General features: G+C 37.4%; 1 protein-coding gene across 19 annotated transcripts in view; it reads left to right on the top strand.

The window, feature by feature from the left end:
- The window catches only part of B3GALT1 (beta-1,3-galactosyltransferase 1), a 204269-nt gene that overhangs the window by 74736 nt on the left and 111631 nt on the right, over positions 1-17902 (top strand). For 9 of the 19 annotated variants that reach the window (XM_065670490.1, XM_065670494.1, XM_065670486.1 and 6 more), the window contains one exon: positions 1537-1590. The exons of the other annotated variants lie outside the window; for them this stretch is intronic. The gene's annotated coding sequence lies outside the window, so the exon portion shown is untranslated. The remainder of the gene's footprint in view (positions 1-1536; positions 1591-17902) is intronic. 19 annotated transcript variants of the gene reach the window in all.

The following is a 17902-nucleotide window of genomic DNA, read 5'->3' as shown; positions in this document are numbered from 1 at the left end:
TGGCAGCCTCTCAGTAGAAAATGTCAGTTTTCAGTTTGCCTTTCTCTCCTGTAGGACTGCAAATATTATGGACCTTTTTAAGTCTTGTACTTGACTTGTATTACCAAAACCCCAGTGTACATACAAACCTATCATCCCTAATGTTCAGTATGTCCAAGTTGGACTCCTGAATTAGAATTCTGTTTGATGGAGCATCTATTGTATGTTTTATTCACTGTGTATTTGTCAGAACTTTTCTATACTATCTTGTAGTGCAAGATATATGGAATTTGAGTTATAATTGTGATACAAGAATGAAATTCAAGTTTGTGCTGTGGTTATAATTGTGTAGCTGAATATCAGGGCCATTCCTGTGTGCCTACCCGGTGCAGAGTCATCAAATTCCCACACTGGTCCAGGAACTTCCCAATTAGTCTCTGTAGAGATGAGCCCAGAGAAAGACAAAGGAATTCACCGAACACCCAACTGTCTTCACAGCAAAATATTTGACTAATTGTTGCAGGAGGTCTACAAGTGGGAATTTCAGACACTTCTGGAGACTCTCAAAAGCAGTACCTGCTGTGCATAAGGCACTTTGTAGACACTGTGTTAATACTTGGGGTCGTTAATTAATGCCCTGGGCAGACAATCTGTCAGTCTGAAGGAGTCCCCCAAACAATTTCTGCATAATTTTCCTGCAGATGCAGGAATGGTAACACAAGACAGTGTTTTGTATGTAACTAAGATATTAGGAGATGGTTTGTGCATAGTTTAAGGTGGTTGACAGAAACAATCATGCATAGGCTGGGATGGTCACTTTGAACCCAATTCAAAAGATTCCAATAAATTAGGTTTTGTCTGTTAATAAATACTCAGTGAGTGTCTGTGCAACACTAGTAAATGTGTGGAGATGAACTGAGTTGTTTTGGGGAGACACTTTCATTTTTCAAACTACTTGTTTAGCATGCAGCTATGTTCTGCTCAGCAGCTGCTTCTGATGGTAGAATTCACTGTCAAGTGACAAAGCTGAAGAAATTCCAGGTCTAGAACTTACAATATTTGTATAACTTTTTGTACTGCTTCTATCAGGAAAAAGGTGGTTTTTTGCTTTTAAGAGGAAATTCAAAGTAGATTTTGGGAGTCTTTGACAAAGAACAGAATAAAAAAGAACATCTGTCAAAGCAGTTAATTGCCAAATTTTGGAAAGGAGATGAAGTGAGTTGCTGGAAATATCTAGAAATATTTTTCAAGCAGCATTTGTATGCAGACTTCAGAGTTGTACTTTTACATTTGATTTTCATGTCTTACTCTGCATTAAAGGAAATTACTTACTCCTCTCATTGAACATGATAAAAGGGTAGCTTCTTTTAATTAATCTGCCTTTAATTTTAAATACAAGTTTGTTGAGTTAGCAAATACACAGTCTTAATTCAAACATTATAGTTATCCTTTCAGGAAATATTTGATGGTACTGATAATGACGTGCTGCAAGTTACCATATTTATGAATTAAGGTATGTGGACCTACTATGATTTATCTGTGATATCTCCTTTTCAGGGTGTGGTGGAGGTTTGCCGGGGATAAGAGAAGCCACCTTGGGTTTAATTCATGGTAAGAGGGAAAGTACTAAATACCATCCTCAACCTGCTGTAGGCTACTTCGTACTAACAGGCTTGAAGAGAAAGGCAGTGCAGTGCAATCTCTGTGAGACAAATGAAATAATTGACAGAGAGGGTTTAAATGGCTGTGTGACTGGAGATGTAAAATTGCAAGGAGCAGTACTTTCAGATGGATTCTTTTCCATGTGCATATATTTCAAATCCTTAGAATTCCTTATTTTAAAAGCATGCATAAACCCTAAGCTGTTTGGAACAAAACTAATGCAATCACCTTTTTTCTTTAAATTATTGTTTGCGCACCAAAGGGCATGAAATATTTCTGAAATTCTACAGAGCACTATGTGGATACTCATTATTTATCTATGAATAGTCATTCCATCAGGAGACATTTCAATTTAGAATCTTATCTGAAGGACTTTCCGCTACTTCTCTCTACGTTTTGATGTCTTTTCCTGTCACTTATTTTGTAAAAATAGTTGTAGTGTTTGGCTTTAGTTCACACAAAAACTTCATTACTAGTTACAATTGAGTCTTTGTTTTCAGTGCATCACAGAAACAAAATGAATTGCTGAGATAAAAATATACTGGTTCAAATGTTAAGGTAGGGAGCAATAAATTTGATTTGCAAGATTTATTTTAAGTCTCTTTGCCTTTGCTAGCATCAATGTGAAATATTTTTTAGTACTGTCCCTCAGTAAAGAAGATATTAGGTATTCCTCCCATTCCTATCTAGATGTGTATATAGGTAATATAATTTTGATTAATTGAATTTAGAGAGAGATGGAACTTTCTAGCTTCTTCAAGAATCAGCATTGCAAAGCTTTTTTAGTACTGGCTTATATCAGACTAATTGCATAAATCACTTTGGCATCAAGTTTGAAAATATTTCAGAAGTGTCTCATACTTTTAATGCTAGAAGGTACTGGAGGAATCAGCTACAGATATTGCACAAAGAAGAAATGGCCTTTGGCAGGATGACTTACAGACCAAACTCAAGATATTCTGGGTCTTGAACATAAAACTGAAATTTAGAAACCGAAGATCTACAGTTTGTATTGTTTGTGCAGCTGTTAATGGCACTGCATCATGACTGCATTAGAACTTTATGATGCGTTGTGTGATATACGGTAGAAAGAAAAAATAGTGAAAGATCATAAATAAAACTACTTTCAACAACCTAGCATAAATAGCTTGGGATGGATCTTAAATAATGTGACTTCCCTTCACAACTTGCAAATAATTTGTACCTCAGTGAGTTTCAGTTGGCAGGAAAATAGAATTCCTATAAAAATACAGGGACAAAGCAGCAACTCCAGGTATACTCCAATCCTGTTTTGTTGGCTTCGGAGATGTACTCTGGTTTTACTAGTTGCAATTCAGGTATTCATGTTCTGGTTACGTTATTGCTGAGACTGTGCTGATGTAGCCACAGTGAGCCCCACAGCTTAGTATTTCACTCTCTCTTCCCATATAGATGCCACAGATTTGTGTTTCATAAAAGGAGGGAGTATCTGGCTGTTAGAGTAAAGCAAAGAGCCACCACAGCCATTCTCTGTCTCTCTCATGGCAAAAAACCATACTGTTGTAGATGGAAATGGCCTTGTAGGCCACAGCACACTGTCGATTCAGGGAGCAAAGACGCAGGCACAGGGCAGAGGGTACAACAGGAATGACATACAATATGTTCCCATTGAAATAAATACTGTGTTATAAGTACTGCAAGCTAATGGTGCGTAGCTTTTCCACTGGGTCTTTCCTGAGCCACAGACATCTTGTTCAGACTTACCAGCAGAGTAAAAAGAAGTACAAGTACGCAGGACATAGGATATAATTTAGGATCTCTGCAAGAATGTCCTTGATGTCTTTCTGATTCTCCAGAATCTGCAGCCTCTGTGTGCCAGCATGTAAAGATGACACCATGTGGTTAATTGGTACAAGTGAAATGTCACAAAGGGCTCTTCCCTTTGCAAAGTCTTCCCTTGACAGAGGAACAACATGACTGGCTCCCTGGTTTGATCTGTATTTCTCCAAGTAATTATGCTTATATCAGTTTAGGATTCTGAATTACCTAAAGGTGTTCTCTAAATGTTAGTTTGTTTTTACTGGTGTGGTAGGATATATCTTCAAACGATACGATCAAAGATACAGGACAAGCTGAAATAGCTTTGAAGATCATAAACAGACTTCTGGGAGGTAAAATCTACATGTAAATTATTTAGATTAAGATGCAGAATTTGAGATGGTTCTAATATTTCTGGTACAAGGATGACAAATATAAGGGCAGAGATGAGTAAAAGTTTAGGGATCTATATTCTGCATGGCTTCTGGAATTTATTGCAATGGAATAAAGCCAAATTTTTAAGCAGCAGCTACTTCAGAATTCAGATGTCTTTTTTATTACAATCAAAGATGAATAACTTCAAGGAACTTTGTCTGGAGTCCGACATTTAGGTATATATACTAAGTACTCCCTCAGTTTGTCCTGGGAAAATCAGTTACCCACTGTTAACGAATCCGTAGTCTAGCTCTACTGGCTTTTTGGTTTGGGGTTTGGTTTGGTGAGGTTTTTCTCAATTTCACAGGGTTTTGTTTGCATTTGCCATGTTAAAATGTTTTGTGTTGTAAATATTTAAAGGCTCATTTTGAGGTGACACAACTAAGGTACATAATGACTCCTGAGATTAGACTCTTGACTAAATTGTTAGATTCATGCTAAAAGAAGCCTCTTATTTCAGGTTAACTGCTGTTAACTTCAGACACATTCAGAATCGTAGATATCTATTTTAGGCATACTCTGGTGCAGTTCTTCATGCAAGGCAAGTCCTATCCTCATGTAGGAAATCCCTTCATCATTGTTACACCTGCATGTTACCGTCAAAACTGAAAAAGCTTTTCATGGCAACTTCTTAATTCTCCACTATTCAACCCTAAACAGTAGGTCCTTCCTTTTGTCAGGAGAAGTACTTAGGTGGCAACAAATAATACTAACACAGAGAAGAGATGTGAGCTAACACAAGCTGATGTAATCTCAGTTAATAAGAAATTAACATTTTGAAATTGTTGAAGAAGAATGTGTTGCCATATGAAATACTGAGATCTAATTACAGGTTTTAGTCTTAACAGATAATTTGACTGTTGGTTTTTTTTTTTGTCCTCTAAACATTACATGTTGCAGATGCATTCATTTCACATCATGGAAAACCAATTATACCTTTGCAATCAGTGGCTTGAGACATTTTAATTTCATCGAGGCTCAGAAGGCAGGAAAAAGAGTACAGAAGAGAAAGAGAAACAGCTTGGGGAAAACAGTTGGGACTGACAAAGGCAGCAAGGGATAGAGTTGGAATTGAGAATCTGAGACCTGACGTTAGTACTTTTTTAAAGATGTCTTCTGGTTAGTCTTTGTAGCTACATATAGGGGCCTGGCCCTCTTCACTGCCAGCTGTTTACAATGGTGAGTATAGTTCTTGTGCCCTTGACACGATTGTAGTCAGCATCCACCTTGCTGCACCTGCAGGACTGAAAGGATTTTGCTGGTAGTATATAATTTGCTAAAGTCTCCATATAAACCTGAGCATTATCATTAAACGTCCTAGACAGTTATGAAGTGCACATAGTAAATGACTCACAGAGAAATATTCAGTCTGTTTCTGAAAGATACTTGCAGAATTTTAAAATGAGAATTTGGACAGATTTTTTTCAGTACTGGCCTAGAACACAGTCACAAAGTTTGGGATCTTCTAGCTGCCCAGGTGACAAAGTGGTCTTATCACATCAACTACGAGGTTGTGGAAATGTTGGTTCACAACAAAACTAATTAATGTTTTACTCCAGATTACATCACATGATGGAAAGTAGAGACCACCTTTATTGCATCATGTGAGAGTAGTTAAAAAAGACCAACAGACCCTCTGACAAAAAATAAGGAGCAGCCTTACATCTGAAAAGAAGATCACTGAAACCTGGAAAGCAACTCAATTTCTGCTTCACTGTCCAAAATCCTGCTTGGTTTTCTTTAGTAGCAATGCATCACATGCTACTACCCAGGTGATGCCTCTCCAGATTATTCACAGTGTTAAAGGAGGAATGCTTTAGGCCACAGGAGAAACACAAATTATTAAAACCTGTCCCTGCACAGGTAAAGGGAAAGAAACTGGAGAAAGGCTAGGAGAATTTTAAGTCAGTGCTGCATTTCTGTTTCTCAGTAGGCACTGTTACATCTTTCAGTTTGTAAGGGAGCTCTGAACAGCAAAACATGTTGGAAAAGAGGTTGTTAGAGACAGAGGATTTGCTGCACTGGGCAAACTGCAGCCGTTTTTGTTGTAATTGCAGCCACAGAACTGTTCTGGTTTCCCTTTCTACTGAGATTTGGTTTGGTCATTCCACAGCATTACCGTAAATCCTCTGGTTATTTGGTGATGCATCAGTGCCAAGATTTGATAACTTATTTTAAAACTCTAGCTTTCATGGCTGTGTGCTAGCAGCAGGATTTGATAACTCGTTTCAAAGCAGCATGAAATAGTACCATCTGGCCATTAGCATTTCCAAGGCAAGTATTGTGCACTAAGCCTAGGAAAGGCTGCAGGTCACCAATGTGTTCTACTTTTGACAAATCTGCATGGGCTGTTTTTCTGAGGTTGAGTTTGTACTTTTATTTCCTTCTGTGGAAGCCTACTTCTTTTTCACTGGTTTCCATTAAAGTAAGAAGAGCACTGATCCAGAAACAGTTCATGAATTGCATTATCCAGTTTAATTAGAGTGAACAGAAAGTTTCTCCACAGACATAAGAATCAGCATTCAGCCTAAAATGCAACTTCGAACAGTAATGGCTGAGGCTGGCAATGAACTGACATCACAGCCAGTGCCAATTACTCCTTCCACTCATAGAGTACATTAAGAATGATGCTACAGCATGTTCTCTGTTTCAGTATTTCATAATACATAGTAAACATGTCTGTTTTAATTTTTTCTTAATTCTAAACTATGTCAGAATCAGTCCAATAATGGCTTGAATTGTTTATGTTTTAAGTCAAATTCTTGTTTTGCCTTTTCTATTTGTCTTAAAAGTATTTTTATATCAAGCCAATTAAACATTTGTAGTAACAAAGAGCTGATACACTGTTGTTACCTTGGTGCTGCAATAATTTTATGGACAGGACGTGAAAGTTTGAAGTTCGGTGATAAATCTGTATTTGGGTACACACCAGCTGTGACCTGTGCCAGGGAAGTTAAGGGAAAAAGAGCAGACAGAAGCTCCCAGACCATGTAAGCTTAAATTCTGTAAATGTAGCATGAGGATGCCCTCATGCAAGAGATGAAATCGTATCAGGTGAAGGCAGATGTCATACAAGTAGTTCTCAGATTCAGGCAGTAACTACCTTGTGTCTCGTTCTCTATAGAGACACATGGTTAGGGAGGACAACGTTTGACAGAGTTAGGCCATCCTGGGAAATGTCATAGCTCAGTTTCACCATATTGATACTATATTGTCATAAAATTCAAAATAAAAATATCAAGAGATTCAAAATATCCTAGGGAACTAGTCTTTATAGCTGTTCTGGAGAAGAGAAGGCTGCATGGAGACCTCATAGCAGCCTTCCAGTACCTGAAAGGGGCCTATAGGGATGCTGCAGAGGTTCTCTTCGTCAGGGACTGTAGTGACAGGACAAGGGGTAACAGGTTAAAACTTAAACAGGGGAAGTTTAGATTGGAATAAGGAGGAAATTCTTTCCTGTTAGGGTGGTGAGGCACTGGAATCGGTTGCCCAGGGAGGTTGTGAGTGCTCCATCCCTGGCAGTGTTCAAGGCCAGGCTGGATGAAGCCTTGTGTGGGATGGTTTAGTGTGAGGTGTCCCTGCCCATGGCAGGGGGGTTGGAACTAAATGATCTTGAGGTCCTTTCCAACCCTAACTATTCTATGATTCTATTCTGTGAAATGGTGGGAAAACTGCTATATGGTTAGAGGGTATGAGGGTATGGCCAAGGACACCTTAGCCTCAACAGATCACACCTAGATTATTGGGTCACATACTGCACTAACTGGTGAATTAGACCTAGCATTTACTAATCTTTGGTTTTTTACACATAATGCCTACAGAACCCATAAATCATACTCTGGATTTGTTGCTAAAGTCTGTGTCTTACCTTTGTAAAATGGAATCCTTGTTTCACAGAATGGAATGAAATATCAAAAAGTCAGCATGTACAGTGGGGCATAGAAACTAAATGCTTCTCAGCACAAGAGAGAATTTCTGACAGTTTGCTCCTCAACAAGGAGGACTAAAACAAGCGTAGGTGTAACTTTGGTACACTAGCTAGCTAAAACCCCCTCACTTTTGCCAATACAGATTTTACTGTGGCCACTTCCAGCTTTAGAGTATGCTTGTTTGAGTTGTGTCTTTCACCTGAGAATTGAGCTGGAAACTTTTCTAGTCATTAATCACACATGATAAACACATCAAAAGTACTGAGAGCGCTATATTACATATATTTACTATACTGTGTAAGTAAAGACAAAAAAAATATGCAGGATTCTGGTGACCTGAAATGTAGTTTCTTCCAGCAGGCATTGCACAGAAAGTTCAGCATGAGCTGACCACCTGCATTATGGACTCCCACATAGATTGTGCATCCCCCCCTAAAGTTCTTTCGTGCAGCAGATGCAGTCAGTGTTTGAATTGTCAAGTACAAAGTTACTCCAGCTACAGCCAGAGTACACAGGAGGACGCAAGAGGTCAGGGGCAGGATAAAAATGGAGTTGCGAGTGAATAGATTGCTTTACATTATTTCCATTGGTAAGCATGCAATTTTAAAATAGTATTGGCACAGCTTAAAATGCTAGACTCAAATCCAGCACTCCAGTCTCCTTTGTTACACAAATCTGACCTGTGAAGTTAGTGACAGCAGGGGAGTAACATCCTTCTGCATGGAAGGAATCCATGGCTGGAAAGGAGGTGGCACAAACAAACCTCTCCACAGTTGGCATTATTTTTCCGACTGAAATGCAATGCTAGTGCCTCTGTCCTGTTCCAGGACAATATACTGCAGGCAAAGCTAGTTGATATAGCTGCTGATCTGCTACCTCCAGCATGTGTGGTCCAGGATCAGGATAGGAGCTCCTTAGAAAAATGCATGCCATGCTACCACCATGGCCAAGGAGCATGAAACTGGGCAGGAGGTGGAAAAGTGGGTCTGTACTAAATGAATGAGACCTAGCAGGCATGAGAAATGAAATCCAAGTAAACTGAAATAGAATGGATGGATTAAAAAGGGAACTGATAGTTTTTTTCTTAGTACATAGTCTGTGTAGAAATTAAAAAATCATAAGGTCATAAGGTATTTATTATGTCATGTTAGAAGACCATTCTTGTCTCTTTTACAGCAACTCGTCGTAGTTTCTTTCTTAAAAGAAAACCCTGCCACATTTTTATCTTTTCAAATGCAAGTTGCTCACATGCAGAATATACACTGTGTGCTTAGTTTTCATGTAGCATTTCTGCTGGTGAGAGTTTTTTCTTCGTTAACACTTTCTTAATTTGGAAATAAATCTAGCTTTAAATATTTTCAAACAGAAAAATACAGTTCATTTACATGGTTGTTCTCCCTGTGAATCATGTAATATACACTGAGAATCTGCTGTGGGGGAAAGCTGTTTTCTTTTTTCTTTGGTGCACTATAATATAGGAGTTTCTGCAGCAATAATTGAAAATCCCTAAATGTGGCTAATGAAATCCTCTATTATTACAGTTCTGGGAAAGAGACCTTTAAATACATAGTTTCTGAAATGTATGGACTTAGGAAACATTAAAAAAGGTGGCATTGAACAATTTGGATTAAGAGAAGCAGTATTAAAAAAGAATATTGCACGTGAATTCTGCATGTGGGGTTTTTTCGTTGTTGTTTGGGTTTTTTTTGGGTTGCTAAATGCTCCTAAGATGCACATCTTCTCTTATATGTGGTGACACTCTCATAAGCAAAAAGCTCTCCAAAACTATCCAGTTTTTGCTGTCACAAATATATCCTTGTTTTACTTATTCAGTTGGCATTTCTACTTCTCCTAGCACTGGACATCTAGAGGCAGTGTAAATAAAGCAGATATTTAAGCACAGGTAGGTCTGAGAGGCCTATGTGCCTGGCTAAGATGCACATACTGCTGCTGAGTGCAGTGCAGTAATACTTTGAGTCATTAAGAGGTACCTTACGGTCTGCAACTAGAGCATGGTGGTTACATGCTCAAGGTTAATCAGTAATCACAATTAGGTGAAGTTGTTACCACAGAATCTGACAGGCAGGAGCTCTTCATTTTCATTTGCCTCCTTTTATCACATGTGGCATGGTCTCTCTCTCAGTCACTTCAGCGCTTTTAACAAGTAACATCCCTTCTACTCTAGACACAGGACATGTTGGTGTTAAAAAATACCTTTTGCTCTCTTCCTATGCCACATAACAGTTTTCAAGGATTTGTGTGTTTTCAGTAAGTATTTAAGTTTGTTTAGTAACAAAGTATCTCTAGGGAGAGAGGTTTTTTTTTTGATGATGTACAGGAAGATGGAAAAAAGAGCAACTGCTCTTGGCAATGTCATTAGGTAATTGTCTGAAGTCTAGGGAAGATTATTTCTTTACCCTGATGGTCCTGTGAATAACAAGAATTAGGTATTCTTGTAGAATTCAGCATGTAATTGAATGGAAAACGTATCTACTGTTCAAACTAGCATTGTACGTGTACCTAAACCTAGTATTTTTCTGAACTATTCATTTTCTGTACTCCATCATCATTGGTTCCTTTGTTGAGGTACTAAAGGCTGTCTCTGGCCTGGTATTGTGCATAGGTAAGTACCTTCTCTCAAATGAAATGACACTGGTATTGTGATGGCGTTCCTTGACAAAAAACCACCTTTGTAATTTTCTAGTTATATATAAACAATTTTATAAATTTCTTGTCTTTATTTTGCTCCAAAATGCTTTCTCAGGGATGTCCAAATTTATTTCCACTTAATAATATTTCTACCTAATAATAAGCTGGCTTATTTTCTTACCAGAAAAACCTGTTATGGTAAGCCATACTAATAAGCGCAGCTGTCTGTTCCTCTCTTACATACTGCCTTTTTACATAAGTGTTAAAGAACATACTTTTGAATACTCAGAAAAATAGCACTTACGACATTATTATTCAAGTATGCAAAGTTTTGTAAGAATCAGCTAGTGTATTTTTCTTGCAAAAATACTAGAAGTTTTATAAGAGAATCTCACACACAGGAAAACTTTAAAATGAAACAATAAAAGCCCCTTTGTCACATTCCTCTGTGAATTGCAAATATACTGCACATACAGCAGAACTGGCCATTGTGAATTCACATGTCGCTTGAAAAACCATTCTAACACCAGTTATTAAAAACATCTCTGAAATATTGTCTTGAAAAGCTGAAGACCAAAGTTCATGTTCCTGAAATATATGAAAGGAAGAATAGACAGATTAGGTATCTCTAATTGTGCTGTGGCTGCAGGGTTGCAGCTGGAAGGTCTGGAAATGAACCTGAAAGAACTCTATTTTTTTCCCCAAATATCCACCATTGTAAAGCCAAGATATAATAACTGATGATCAAATAGTTCTCCCACCTTTAGTACAATTGGTTCATGAGCTGAAATACACCATGTAATCATCACACATGCTCAAGACTGCCTCACAAAACTACCGTAGTGACTGACTGTTTCATTCTGGACAGTATATTCAAGACTGTCAAGAATGCCTTCTCTTTACCAGACTTCCCAGTCAGTGTCTAATGTGTCAGGAAAACATCAGTGATAAAACAGATTCTAAGTGGGAAAGTGCCTGACTGAATTTTAAATTCTGTTCATTGCCAGTGAGAAACCCATAGAATCTCATTCAACAGTAATGGGCACTGGGCCTAGAGGGAAAGTAAAGATAAAAAAGAATTAACTTGTCTGTATCTAGTCAAGGATAGAAAATGATTTTTTTCTTGCATTAATTCTACTATACACAGTGCATATGGCAAGTATAACGGAAAGTGAAGGAAAAATAGTATTAGTTTGCATAGCATCTTCTAAATATAGAAAAGAGTGAAATGCTATTTTATCTAATTGTTGAAGACACTGCTAAAAGATGTTGGTTAGCCAATGCAGAGTGGTGAGAGCAAGACAAAGTAGGTTAATCATCAGAAGCTCTTGCAAGCTATATTAGCCTCTAGTTAGTCTTTTCCCTAAGGTATAAACATAATTTGAATTTCAAAAAAGAGCTTAACAGAACATAGTCCTTTCTTTTCTGTTAAATAAGATCTGGACCATAAAGAAATCAACTTTACCTTTTCTAAATTTCTTTTAATCATCTGATCTGAGCGAGCCAGTAGCCTAAAATTGGGTAGTATGAATATTCCCATGAGCTCCAGAGAAGATGATGGTAAAGCTCCCACCAACTTTTGAGTCCTTGGTCCAAGATAATAAGTACTTTGAAATTCTCCTGCAGATAGATCATCTCTGCTAACTGAGGAAGCTTTTATGCTGTGCTGTGTTACATCTATATGCTTTCCATTCCATGGGGATATAAATCCAAACTACATCAGTGAAGTCAGTGTAGCTAATTTATATGACCTGGGCATTTGACACAAAAAATAGCTACCAAATGATTTCCCAAATGTAATATTCATAGAGATGAAAAGCAAACCTAAGAGGAAAAACTCCATAATTCAACCCATGCCTGTGTGTATGGAAAAGCAGCATGTTTTTATTATTTTTCTTTTAACTTCTAGATTTTTAACGTTCTAAACCTCAGGTTTTTCCTCTCACAATTGTTAATAAAATTTATTATTGTAGGACTGAAGAGCTGAAGTTTAGTAAGGAATAAGAGACTACATTAGATTTATTTGATCTTAACCCAGCCATCAGGGGTATTTCGTAACAATGAGAATTTAACCTTAAAAATACTGAGCTCTTGCATTATATTTGTAGGATGGGTGAATATTCTCTCCCAACTCCCCTTCCCCAGCAGTCTTTGCATTTAAAAACATCTGCCTTGCTGAGAATATTACATAATTCAGATGGAAATAAAAAAGAGCCTATTTATTTTAAAAATGTGTATTATTGTAGTTGTTTGTAAGCCCAGCATGATTTTTATTAGTTTTCATGGCTTCAATAACTACCGGTTTTGTAAATTTTTAGTAGTAAAGACGGTATTGAACTCATATGAGCTTCTTGAGCCAAAATATTTGTCTTGCAGCTTCTGTTCCTCAAAATCATACTCAACAAAAATGACAAAAAATCTGATCACAATTGAACAAAAAGTCTCATTATTATTCTACTACTGAAACAAAATTGCTAAAAAAAATATAAGTTAAGAAAATCCACATTTTTATGCCTGCCTATTAAATTCCTTCATCAAAACAATTAAGTTTGGGTAGTAATTCAGAGGGCTTTTGATCTACTAACTGGAGTTCTTGCTAATGAAAATCAAACATAAAGAAGTTACTTGGCTGTTGAAGCTTCTGGATGTGGAGATTAAAGGACTGGGCAGCTTAGCAGTATAAAAATGATGCTAGAAAGAGAACTGTATACATATTGAAGGTAACATTAGAGATTTTCAGGAGGATTTGGGAGGGAAAAGGTAGGGCAGGAAAATTCTGATAGAAAACACCTGTACCTCACAAAGATGAGCACGCCACCTATACAAATGAATGTTACTTTCTTTAGAGTGCATTTAAGGCACAGAGATTAACTAATTGGAATTCCTACCAGCAAGCAACTAAATTAGTAATAGACACTGGTATTTCTCAAATATTTGGCAATAATTAACATAAGATAATAAAAGACATAAAAATTAAGTAAGGATGTTTTTAAAAGTATGCCATCATAATGAGTTATGATGAGTAAGACCCTCTTAAGAGAAATATCAAATTATACATTTAAGAGACTTTTGCAGCTGTATGCTGTTCACGTAAACAATATACAGAGCAAAAAGAAAATATACACTACACAGTAATTAGCAGATTAATTAAATACAATAAGAACTGTATTAATGCTCATGACTAACAAGAAATTTCCCAGCTCAAGCAGCCAATGAATATGATTAGTTTTCACATCAAACTAGAGTATTTCTGGGGCACAGATTAGCATCAGGATGAAATCAATAGTGCTACGATCGTAAAAGAGGCACAGAACCAGGTCCCCTTTTTATACAAAGGATCATGAAAGGAGGAAAAAAATCAAAAGTGTAAGCATATGTAATTGTTTAATTGAGCTAAAAGAGGTTTAAAGGATTAAGAATACCTACTTTTTTCAATCAGAAAAGCATCAGATATAATTTATTGTTTCATCTGGAAACTGGAGACCAGTTGTTTGGATGTCAGCTTTAGAAAAAATCATTGTATGATAGTTAAAATGCCTACTGGAAAAGCACAGTTCAATTAAGCATAGTCTGCACAGATCAGTCAGAGAAGGTCATACTTTGGTGACACGCAGGAGTACTGTGAGGATGTTATTGCCATGACTGATGAGAGGAATTCAGTAGATTTATGATACCCTGATTTGACAATGCCCTGCCCTCAGAAATTAATGTATATAGGACAGTGTTAGGACATAAGGGGTAACTGAAACTGCTAGTTAAAAATAAGAGGTGGAAAAAATAGATTTAAAAGCTTGTTTTTTCAAATTGTCATGAAAAGAATTATTTAGGCCTAAATAGAATGTCTAGTACACCCCTGTTATTTGATATAGGACAAGGATACTGATTCTTTTAAATCGCAAATTAATTTCAAGGTTATCATATTATCTGGATGAATCAGTAGATGACAATCAAAGTTTAGTCTACTCAAAAGTAAACCCATATGAAGGATATAGCATGCATATGCCTTGCATAAGTAGTGCCATTCAGAAATAAGGTGTGAAAAATCCCTGAGCAGTGCCCTTCTGTGTATTGCTAAGGAGAGTATCATATGCTACCTGGATTTTGAAACACAATGGAAATCACCAGCTGGGCAACTAGCCCTAACAAGAAAATAATACAGCTTTGTGCCATGCCAAAACATGAGGTCTTTACCAAGCCTTTTTTGGACAAATTCGTTGCGTATACCTACATTCAGCAGCTTTTTCAGTGCCTACCTGGAAGATGCAGCAGTGTAAAATTATTTTCCATAAATTCTGTCAGTGCCTTCCTATGGAGCAAAAAGCTTCCTATACAAATATTAAGCTATCCAATACAACTTAGAAGAACAGATCTAGAACAGAATAGATACAAGTTTTTGGTTATCAAAGGGAAGTTGTCACCTTCTGTGAAATGCAGCAAATTTTCAGTGTAATTGCTGAAGACCTCTATCAGATCCACATTTGAAGTTCTTTTAAGATTTCCCTGTAACTGAAACTTGCGTTATCACTGAAGTATTTAAGTTACATTAAAAAGAAAATTTTCCTAGATGAGATTTGACACAGTATAAAGTAATCAGAATTATGAAAAATAGTTAAGAGACCAAGTAAAACTGAGTCAAAATTCTCATTCTGAGAATTGGAAATTATGGTTGCAAGAGAGAAGTCTGATGGGTCAGTATCACACAATTCTTAGAATGAATTAAAACCTTTATTTGGGGTTTTTTTGTGAACTTTTGTTTCCCCTTGATCTGGCCCAAAGGAAATTTTTTTCCGTACCTTTGTGAAAAGCATTTTCTAGAAGAGAGACAGTCTGCCTCCTCTGGTTCATTTCTTAAAAGATGCTGTGGTCCTTGGAGCTTTCAGCACTGTTGTAGGTACTGTAAGCACAAAGGGTTCCTTCCCCAGTGAACTCAAGACTTCAGACCCTAACATGCTTTACTGTGCTTCACTGCATGTAATGTATAAACACTAATCAGTACCCGGAATGCTACATGTTTCTGAAAACTGAGATTTACAGATGGTAAAGAAACGGATCTGGCTTGGTTAGTGAGACAGTCTTGTAGAAGCTAAAGGAACTAGCACAGATGGAGTGACACCCCATCTGATTATTTTTGAGCAATGGGAAAGATGCAGTTCAGGTGTGGACAATCACTCCAGCTCATTATTATTTTAACCAAGCCATTTTTATGTAAAGGTTTTAAAACAGAACCAAGTTACCATGGAAACCGATTGAAGCAGAGACTTACTGTAAATTCTTTTCTAGACAATTATAACAGGACTGACAGGTGGGCTGTAAAAGGAATATGAGTGCAATATAGAGTTAGGCATGATAGTCTCTTTTCTCTTCCTAAAAGTGTGTCTTTACAGCTCTGTTTTATCTCTACTATTTTCTACAGTGATATACTGAATGTATTTTGAAAGAAGCTCCACCCAAATGAACGTTTTATTTTGTCATAATCCTTTTTTCAAGGGGACGTACATGCTCTGGGGAAAAGAGCTGAAGGGCAGGGCACTCCACTTACTTTCCCAAACTATTATGTCTTGCCAGACTCATCAGGGAGGAAGAGCCATCACTCAGGAAATGCATTTGCATGAAGTGCCCTTTGCTGCCAATGTTTATATTTTTGCCTCTGAAAAATGCTCTAGGTACATTCACACCATAGCACAGTGCTCTTCTTGTATGATATGAAAGAAGGTAGCCAGGGAATAAAGTCTTTTTAGTGAAGAAATGCCCCATTTCCCTTTCTCAAAAATTTGGAAAGTATACCTATTTGCTGCAATCCTATTCAAAGTCAAAATGATTTCACTCTGTAAATATCTTTCTTAGTCTGATGGATGTTGGTAAGAATAACAGAGATTAGAGTACACAGCCCCCAAAATACAGTGCCAGAGATGTAAGAAGGGAAATTGGCAGAGAATGAACAACACCAGAGCATGTACCTTTTCCACTTGGAATAGTTAGCTGTCAGCACTGGAAAACATTTCAGCATATGAATATGCAGTATTTTTTTTACATCTGTGCCGGATGTTTCTACCTGCTGTGCTTAATTTCAGAATCTTGTGTTATCATTAGAGAAAAATAGTTCTCTTTTCCAGTATAATTTTCTACCAAAAGGAAGGCGGGAGAATGGGGGGGGATCCTTACTTGAACTCATCCTGATACTTTTCTAGCCTGAAATTTCTGCTTCTTGGTTCCAGCTCCCAGCTGGAGCTGTGTTTGTACATGCCCTCCTGACATAAGCCGTAAAGCAGTTTTCCTCTGGATTTTAAGATGTCTGCTTGTCATCCACAATCATAGTTGGTCCCAGTGCACTAGAATCACAATAGGTAGTCACCTTTTCCAGCATGTTTGCCTTACAGCTAAAGGTAATGGCAACAGCTGGTTTTGTTGACAAAAGTAAATATACTTCTCACCTTCAGTCTCTGCCTTCCTCAGCAATGTGGGGGTGGGCACATGACAGATGGTTCTTGCTAGCTAATCACAGAAAACATGGTGTTTGGTGTATGGCATGAATATCCAAGCAAACAGAATGCTCTTCGTTTAATATCCTCCCTGTGAAAAGCTGGACACACTCATAAAATGTGGTATGCTTTAAGGAAACACGTACTACGTGTTAAAGTGTATAAAGACGTGACCAGTCACAGAAATCTGCGATAAATGATGCACACCCTAACTGTTACTTGTCATAATTTTAATTACTGTGCTTATTATATGTAAAACTTTTTGCCAGTGAGACAAAGAGAAACATGGGTCCAAATTCTGCTGGTTTTAGCCTAAGTTCTTCTTGGATTCAAGGCTCTGTCCACCATACTGTATTTGTGTGTCTGAGCCACTGAAGGCTGCCAGTCCAGGCTCGGTGGCAGGCAGGCTTCTGCAGAGGCTTGTGCAGTTCTTGAGACTGAACACGCAAGATCTCCATGCATTAAAGGGTAGAACCATTTTCATCATTTAAAAGAAGCCATTTTAAGTATTTCGATACTTTTTGTCTTCATTCTGACAAAAATCCTACTACAAAGGGCTAACAAATAGGGCTGTTGTCTTTCTCAAGCAAATAAATTCCCCAGGAATGTAGAAATCATTTTAAAGATAGTGGCTTTAATTTTAGAAAATATGTCCCAAGAGTCTACAGTTGAGTTCAGTTAAAACTCATTAGTACCATTATACATTCCCACATTCTGATTGGTTTTCATACCTGCTTGTATGACAAAACTGTCGTTTCAAATAATCATGATCAAATTCCCCATACAGGCATTTATAACTATAATGGACTTAATTAAGGAAGTCAGAGGCTTAGAAATGAGAATGTTGGGAATAGCTAAGTTCATACAAGAGGACGATGTAGTTTTTATTTACAAACTCATGCCTAAAGACATGATTGGTCAAAAGTGAAGGGGGGAAAAAGAGGCAGAAGAGATGGAGGAGGGACTGTTAAG

The sequence above is a fragment of the Lathamus discolor genome, chromosome 3 (genome assembly GCF_037157495.1).
Source record: "Lathamus discolor isolate bLatDis1 chromosome 3, bLatDis1.hap1, whole genome shotgun sequence".
NCBI classification, from domain to species: domain Eukaryota; kingdom Metazoa; phylum Chordata; class Aves; order Psittaciformes; family Psittacidae; genus Lathamus; species Lathamus discolor.
This window is presented reverse-complemented; position numbering and strand designations above follow the sequence as displayed.